Raw genomic sequence first — 8,708 nt, 5'->3', positions numbered from 1 at the left:
GGCACACTTTGCGTGGTTACTATCAAAGCTCACTTTCATAAATTCCCGGGGTGGCCACTTCCATTGACGAGTGGATACCATATGCGCGACCATGGGGTCTCGAAAAGCACCCTAAACACGTATTTTCTATATTCTGAAAATGCACCCCTTAACAAGTATTGGCGTGTGAAACCCTACCCTTAACAAGTATTAGAAACAAAACGATACTCTTGGCAAGAATTCCCTGATTTGAACCCCTAAACAAGTAATTGTTATGCCACGGACGTTGGTCGTCGGTTTTACCTTTACCTATATTAGTACGGCCCACCTCCCACCTCGCGCAAATCGTACTCTAAACACGTAGTGTTGACTGTTGGGGCAAAAAGTACATCCTTTATACACAATTTTAGTCCTAATTTTTTATACCCTCGCAAATCTGACCCTAAACACGTAGCTTTCCTAGCGAAATAGATACCCTTTTTTCATTATTTTAGTGTTTTTGACACCCTTATTACGTTACGTACGTAACGTGCCCTATCTTGAAAAAGACATCCTTTTTACGTGTTTTTTTGGTCGCGCATGGTATCCACTCGTCAATGTAAGTGCCCCCCCCCCCTCCGGGCATAAAATACGTAAATGAAGTCATTGGGGATAGAGGAGTGGGGGAAACAGGCATGCCTCCCAATTTGAACCTTCCCCTGCACTGCCCCCCCCCCGACACTCCCGGCCGATTGGGTTTATGAATAGCACTCGGATGAGTAGCATATAGTAATGGATGGCAGGGGATATGTATAGGTACCAGGTCCTAGAATTCCCATTAATGCATAATACACCAGAATCGTTATGGCATTTTTTTTTCTGCCTTTGAATAGGTCAACGTTATGAGGAAGAATATGATCATTGTTTAAAAATGGAGACAGAAAGGGCAAAGAAAGTGAGACTTAAACATTTTCATTTGAAGGAAGTCTACCTTGATATTGTTGATGTCAAGGTATTTGTTATTCAACAAACTATTGACTGGGGCCTACTGTTATTGACTGAAGAAGGCGCTTTGCCTCGTGCAAAATAGGTGAAACTGAAGCAAATCCTTGTCAGAAGCAGGAAAATAGCAGAAATAAATAAATGATTACGTCCTTGTGTTGGGCATAAATACCAGATGTACTTTTACGTCGAGAAGTTGTGACAGGCACCCTTCCCATAAATAATAAGTATATAGATTAATAAATAAATAAATATATAAATGAATAAATAATAAGCAATAAATAAAGAAATAAATAAATTAATAAATGAATGAATGAATACGTACATATATACAATATAAACAAATAACTATGGGCTTTCAGATGGTAAATTGTAACTTTGTCTCGCATTATTTTGGAGTATATATTGTTAAGCAAGAAGGTACACTTTAAAAAATATAATTTAATCATAATCATTATTTATACGCCTGTATGGCAAGAAATCGTGAATTTAGTTGTACAAACAACGATCTACATAGAAATAATCCGATGCTTTGAAAATCATACCGCTTCCCTTTATATCGAAAACCAAACTTTACTGCACAAAAAAAGAAAGCAGGCACGAGATTCTGCGTCTTGTTATGCACAACACAATGTGCAAATGAGAGAGTGATGTAGAATATTTGTATCTTGTCATAAAAAGAATTCTTCAATTTTTGCAGAAGAAATCTGCTTAATGTTGAAATGAGCGTGGGGGGGGGGGGTATAGGCCTAGTGTATTCGTTTTCATCAGCTGCATATCGAACAAAATGTGCATATAAACTAAGCTAGAAATCAAGCAAAACTTCAAAATGTCGTTATAACTTTTTTTTAGATTTTACATCAGATCTTGAAAAAAAAATCATAGCCTAGTGTCATGATCTTCCCTTTCGTTACGTAGTCCTTCCCCTTTGCGCCATATAGTGTTCCTATCTAATCGAAGTACCATCGTTACATCCTTAATTTTGAATAAGGCCTGATAGAAAAGCAAACAAAATGGCATCATGAATAAGGAATATGTTCAATCTTATTCTTCCCATGTTTTATTGCCGCGTACAAAATACTGACATGGGTTTGCTTGGGAAAAAGTGGCCCGTCAAGTTGAGCAAAAACCTCTTCTATCACAGTGACTCTAGTTATCACCCCTACAACAAAAAAATCTCTCTCTCGAAAATCCGCCAAAGATCAGTGACTGGATTTGTTTTTTGTTTTGTTATCGAGCATCTCACATATGCGATAATGTTAAAGACATAAATTCCATAAAATGACTTTACATTTTGATTTCCTTGTATCACCAAATAATTATGCATCATAATACACGCTTCATGAGATAAATATTTTTAATAATTATGAAGTTATGGATCGACAATATGCGATAACGAAAGGGAAATTTACGCCGGTCTGCTTGCTTTTGAAGTCACAGTTAACGACTTAAACAATTCAAACTTTCTTATTCTTTGATATATATACTTTTGGGGATCAAACCTCTAAGCATAGTTTGAAAATGTGTGAGAGATAATGTTGAAAGATACATATGGAATGATGGATGATTTGTTAAATATATAGGGCCTAATGTGCCATTTTTTATTGAGTGCGTTTTGTTGGTTTGTTTTTGTCCTCTTTCACAAAAGTGTATTCGATGTGTTACGGGCCTGTCTCGCGGCGCTCTGCTTCGCTCTCTCCCTTGCTTCGCCGGCCATGTTCACTCGGAAAGCAGCCGACAGGGCCTCGACAAGAGGCCACAATGAAGGCGACTGTCAAGTTCTTCAACAAGGAAGTAAATGACTCGAAATTCGTCATTATGTACTTTCTTGAGGAAGAAGAAGGATATGGGATGCCGATTCGATTCGGACTACTGATTAACAGGGAAAAAAGTTATTATTATGATCGAGACCATTGTTCAGGATGGATGACTATTTTGCTAAGCTGATTCTGCTGTGTGCATGGTTTGTGCTCTATGCCTCCAAATTACAAGGTAAGTGGTCCCGGTGAAAGTGCTGCTGGTGGTGGCGGCGGTGGCGGTGGCGAGAAGCAAGCTCGGCCTCGGGAAAGACCGGGTCATAGCTGTGCACGTAAAGCACTGCAGGCACTTTTTCGACTTTCGCATTTCTTTTAGATGGTAATAGTTTTGTAAAGTGTGCAGACGTGAGTCAAAATTGCTAAGTGCTAATCTGTGGGCCATTCTATTGATCGAGTGATTGGTAGATTAGACTAATTTAAATTTGACTAAATTTTATAGGCTTATATGATGAAGATGATGACTGAAGTATTGGTGAAGTATTGTTCATGATCTGATGATCAATGTATTTTCACCAATATATCCTTCACTATTATTATACACTGCACTTTCCATCGCTGCTTGGAGCAAGGGGGGATACATAAAAATAAATAAGATTTTGCACAAAGAAGTCTTCACATTGTGTACTGACCATGATTTTTGGTTTTCAAATCTGAAATATGCAATATCTAGGCTATACATTCCAGGTTCTTGTGCCATATTATTGTATTGATTAAATCTGGCAAATTTAACAATATTCAATCTTTTTTCAGTTCATTATAGCCTCTCTCCCCTCACTCTCTCTTTTCCTCTTCTGGTATCACCTGCACACCTCTTTCTCTTATCTTTCTACTAGTTCCCAACCTGTAACCCCTCATCAATTTTCTTTTGCATTGATTATTTGTTATACTTCACTTATATATCCAGATTCTCCTTCCTTATATGTCACAACTCCTCCCCTATAAGGCTTTATTATACTTTATAGATATGTTCCCTCTTTTCAAAGCATGGTTGTAGTTCTTGTCTGCTTCTTCAAATTATACTCTCATGTTCTCTATCTTCCACATACTATTTTTTTGTCTCTAAATTTCTGCTATCTTAATTTGTTTTTCTTATCTCAAAGCCCCCCCCCTAATACTTCTGATCACCCCAGTTTTCATCCCCCTCCCACCTCATTCTTTCTCCCTACTTTGTCTCAATTGATTTATATAAACTATCTCTCCATCCTGTCTTTCTTTCATCTGTACTTTTCCTGCCATCCTCTCAATGACCAGAGTCCAGTTTCTCTCCTTTCTTCTTCCCATCTCATTTCTATTCACCATTCATCTTCTTTTTACATTCTTAACCTGCCTACTCCTCCATCCCATGGACCTACATGTATCAAACCTCACCTCAGATTCATGCCTGTCCTCCATCTCCATCCAATTTTGCTTATTGTCTTAATTGCCATCATACCACTCACACCAATCATACTACTACTACTACTACTACGACTACTACTACTACTACTACTACTACTACTACTACTACTACTACTACTACTACTACTACTACTACTACTACTACTACTACTTCTACTACTACCACTACTACTACTACTATTACTACTACTACTACTACTACTACTACTACTACTACTACTACTACTACTACTACTACTACTACTACTACTACTACATGTACTATTACTACTACTACTACTACTACTACTACTACTACTACTACTACTACTACTTCTACTACTATTACTACTACTACAACAGTGGCGTACCTAGGATTTTCCACAGGGGGGGGGCAAATTCGTCCGTCAAACATTTTGACAAGCAAAAAAAAAGGTCTTCGACCAGAAATAAAGGGATTTTTAACCAGAAAAAAAATTGGGGGGGGGGGCAGTCTGCCCCCTCTGCCCCCCCCCCCCCGTAGGTATGCTAGTGACTAAGTACTACCACTACTACTGCTACTATTACTAATACTATTTCTACTAATTCTTCTACTCCTACTACTATCACTGTTGCTGCTGCTGCTATACTCTTTCTGGTGATGATGATGATGATGTTAATTTATGGCAATGTTGATAAGAATACTGTGATTACAATGTTAACAAAAGCATCATCATCAACTACAATGTAATGTTCAATGTTGATAGGCCTGGGACGAACCTGTTGCCATTTAATTGATTGCCCGGGTTAACAATCAAATAGTTCGGATATTTATTCAAAATTAGATGAAATCATAATTCTTTCATTTTTTCATTCATGCACAAATGATGTGTCTCCAGTAAGATAAAATAATTGTGGCAAACTAATGCACATAATCAGTTGTCAATCCAAAAGTGGTAGAATTATGTACCTAATTTCATGTGATAAAATACAAAAGAAGAAGTGGGGATATGACATCATCAGCCCATCTAATGAATATTAATGAAGACATGCCTAGAACTTTTTCATGGGAATAATGCAATTTTTAAAAAATGCAATGTCAACTTTGTTTTCCGATTTTGATTAGATTTTCAGCATTTTGCTTTGTGAATTTTACTTTATTTATGAAGATATACATTTTCATCCAGGACCATCCCTTTAACCTAGGCTCATATAATTTGGTGTGTATGATACTAGCATAGATCTCAGCAATTCTATTGATTTTGAGGTCGGAAGGTCAAAGGTGAAGTCGCCAGCTTCCACTTTTCTTGCTTGACCTATAACTCCATTTCCCATGTTACAGGCGGGCTTATTATGTGCTCACCTTAGCGACACTCTTATTGCTTAATTTACTTTGTTATCGTGCACTTTATGGTCAAACGCAATATAGCCAATTAGCCATGTACTTTTTATAACCGAATGTCTCCACTCAGAAATCAGCATACATGTAGGACAAAAATTCAATTAAGGTAAAAAAGTACTCTAGGCCTAGTATTGTCAATTGCTTGTAAACTGATTGGATGCCTTGGTTGACTTTTAGTCCTGGCAGGTCTATTGATAATGATAATGGGTTTTCATAATTGCTTTTGAATGTAAAGGATTATTTCAAAGAAAGATAGCAACTAGTGAGAGGTGCTCAGGGGCAGATCCAGGATTTTCCAAAAAGGGGGGGGGGCACATTTTCCCGAGAAAAAAATTTGACAGGCCCAAAAAAAGGGCCTCATCACTTTCAAGGAAGGGGGGGTGGGAGGGAGGGGCACAGTTGTGTTTTAATAGCATTTTTACATTACAAATTGTAAATGTGCCTCTTAAAAAGCTGGCTGTACCCCCACCTACCCCTCTCGTTAATCCGCCAGTGGGTTGATAATTTATTGTACATGTATTAAAATTTAATGTATTATAAAAAAAATTTGATAATAATGATAATTGAACTGATAAATTCCTGTTCTCAAGTGGTAGTCATTTAATGATTGATGAAGAAATACCTTAAATACATTGCAGTTGTGCATTTGGGGTATAAAGTGTGAAATTCTGACCTTTTGTTCATATATCTCTCCATTATTGTATGGGAAAGCACATTCTCAGTGTGGGTTGAACCATGGACCTATGAAAGCTGGACATTCATCGGTTAGTTAATGAATTCACTAACATCTGACTGTCATTGTCATGTGAATAACATTCTCTTCATATTTATCTCCTGTGATACTATCATGGTCGCCGTCAATTAAACCATGAGTTACAGAAGCTTTCGGTGATAAGACATTTAACATTAGACAAATTGTATGCGCGGAAGGTAATAAATTGCCTGAATTCTCGGAAATTAATGTGCAGTTCTGGTTTACAAATGGTTATCTTAGTTCCATGGTTTTTATTTGGAAAAATGTATGAATATTTCGAGATAGAGGCTGAAATGAAATTGATTGATTGTAATTTATAATCACATTTTAAAGATTTCCTCATAATATTCCAAAGAAACATGGTGGGTTTCTTGTAGGGGTCGTCCCCCTCTCGTTGTTAGAAAAGTCACTATGAGTGTGCAGACGCGTGCAAATCGATAATAATAAATTTGATATCACAAAAATCGTCTGCTTCTCAATTTGCTGTTCCAAATCTGAAACATCTTAATTGAAAGGTATAATCTGCTACAAGACATCAGCCAACAAACGGCAAAAAGAGCAAAACATTCCTTTGTGAAGATCAGATTCGCCTTGGTAGTCGCTATTGTCAAAGCACCTGTATGTTATCATTAATATGCACATAATCAGGAGACGGCGACTATGATTGCATCAAAAGAATGCTCGCGTTAATCGTCCATTTCTTATAGGTCCATGGTTGAACAAATACACCGATAAGTAGTGTAGATCTATCCAAAGTAGTGAAGAGGAGAATAAACATAAAACCATGAAGAAAGGAAACACCTACTACAAGGCTCCACATTAACTTTTGTTGGTGGTGGCCCGTTCGGGCCACCAAAACCTTCAAATAATGTTTTTTGGTGGCCCGATATAAAAGTTTGGTGGCCCAAAAAAATATATAAAAAACATTAAAAATGAATAAATGGGTATAAATGGTTTAACCACGGTAAAAAAAATGAAAGAAAATAATTAAAATGGCAAAAAAAAGTGTGAGAAAATTCCTTCCCTATATTTGCCAAAATGTTGGAAAAATTCACATTTCATATTAATGAAATGCCTTCCCAAAGTATTTACTTTCTCAAGAGTTGTTTAAGAAGTCATTTATAAACAAGAAAGAAAGTAATTGTCTGTTTATTTTTGGCTAGAAAAGACCGGAAAAGACACAGCTTCGAAAGAAACCAAGTAACAAGATACATACAAATGAAATGCACATGTGGGACTGTGATGTACTCACCTATGTTTTTATGTGTATTATTTTCATTTGGCGCATGACGAACTGGCTTAGAATTTGAACTGTAGAAAGTTGATAAATGCATGCAAAATGGGGAGAAAAATCGCGCTATTCTGAAAATTATTGGTTGCCCGATTCGGGCCACCAAAACTTAATATTTTTTCATGGTTGCCCGAGGTGAAGCCTTGCCTACTATATGCAAAATTACATGGTAGTTTTTAATAATAATAATAGGCATTTATATAGCGCCATCTATCTATGAATATTATATTCCGAGGCGCCTTATTATTATTACTACCCCGGCTTTAGCTCGAGCTGCTTTTCAGTGCTCATGCATTCAAGGAATTAATCCTACTGGGTACCCATTCACCTCACCTGGGTGGAATGCAGCAAAATGTGGATAAATTTCTTGCTGAAGGAAATAACGTCATGGCTTTAATCAAGCATAACTTAAATACATTTCATTGAATTTTGAATTGGATGTAAAAGAAAGTAATTACATTTCAAAGCCGTGCTTTAGTTTGTATGCAAATATAAAGGGGACTGATGACATCATGCACTCACTATTTTTTGTATTTCATTATGATATGAAATATTTTAATTTCCCCTTTCAACAAAGATTTCCACAAATTCCTTCCTGAACACAATAACATTTTTTAACCACCATCAGTAAAATTGGTCATTATTGTCAAATCTGTAAATGTAAAAAATAAAAATAAATAGTCAGTGAGGGACATTAATGTTTTTCAAAGTGATCTTGAAAACTACATTGCGTGATGGTTTTCTGAACGGGTTTGGAAGATTGCCTCGACAGTTTTCACTACACGTTAGGTTAAACTTGTTTCCACTAAACTAGTTTCCAGTAAACTAGTTTAAGGAAGGTAGCGAGAACGGTGTCTATGACTATATTTATAGTCAGGCCTTGTAATATGTCATGGTGGTCAGTGCATGGATATGCAGTGTAATATGCACAGTACATTGTTTTCCGTATAGCCCGTATGGATAAATGACATTTTCTTTTATTCATATTGTGCAAATATCCATAAACCCTAATTTAGAGGAATAAAAGCAACATATCTATATGAAACTGCTTGCTACTTTTCAACTGGAATTGTCTTACTTTTGGACTGAAAAAAGGCTCTAAAATTGGTAAATTTGAGTAAAATCACC

The sequence above is a fragment of the Lytechinus pictus genome, chromosome 11 (genome assembly GCF_037042905.1).
Source record: "Lytechinus pictus isolate F3 Inbred chromosome 11, Lp3.0, whole genome shotgun sequence".
Lineage (NCBI taxonomy): Eukaryota > Metazoa > Echinodermata > Echinoidea > Temnopleuroida > Toxopneustidae > Lytechinus > Lytechinus pictus.
Note: the sequence above shows the minus strand (reverse complement) of the source record.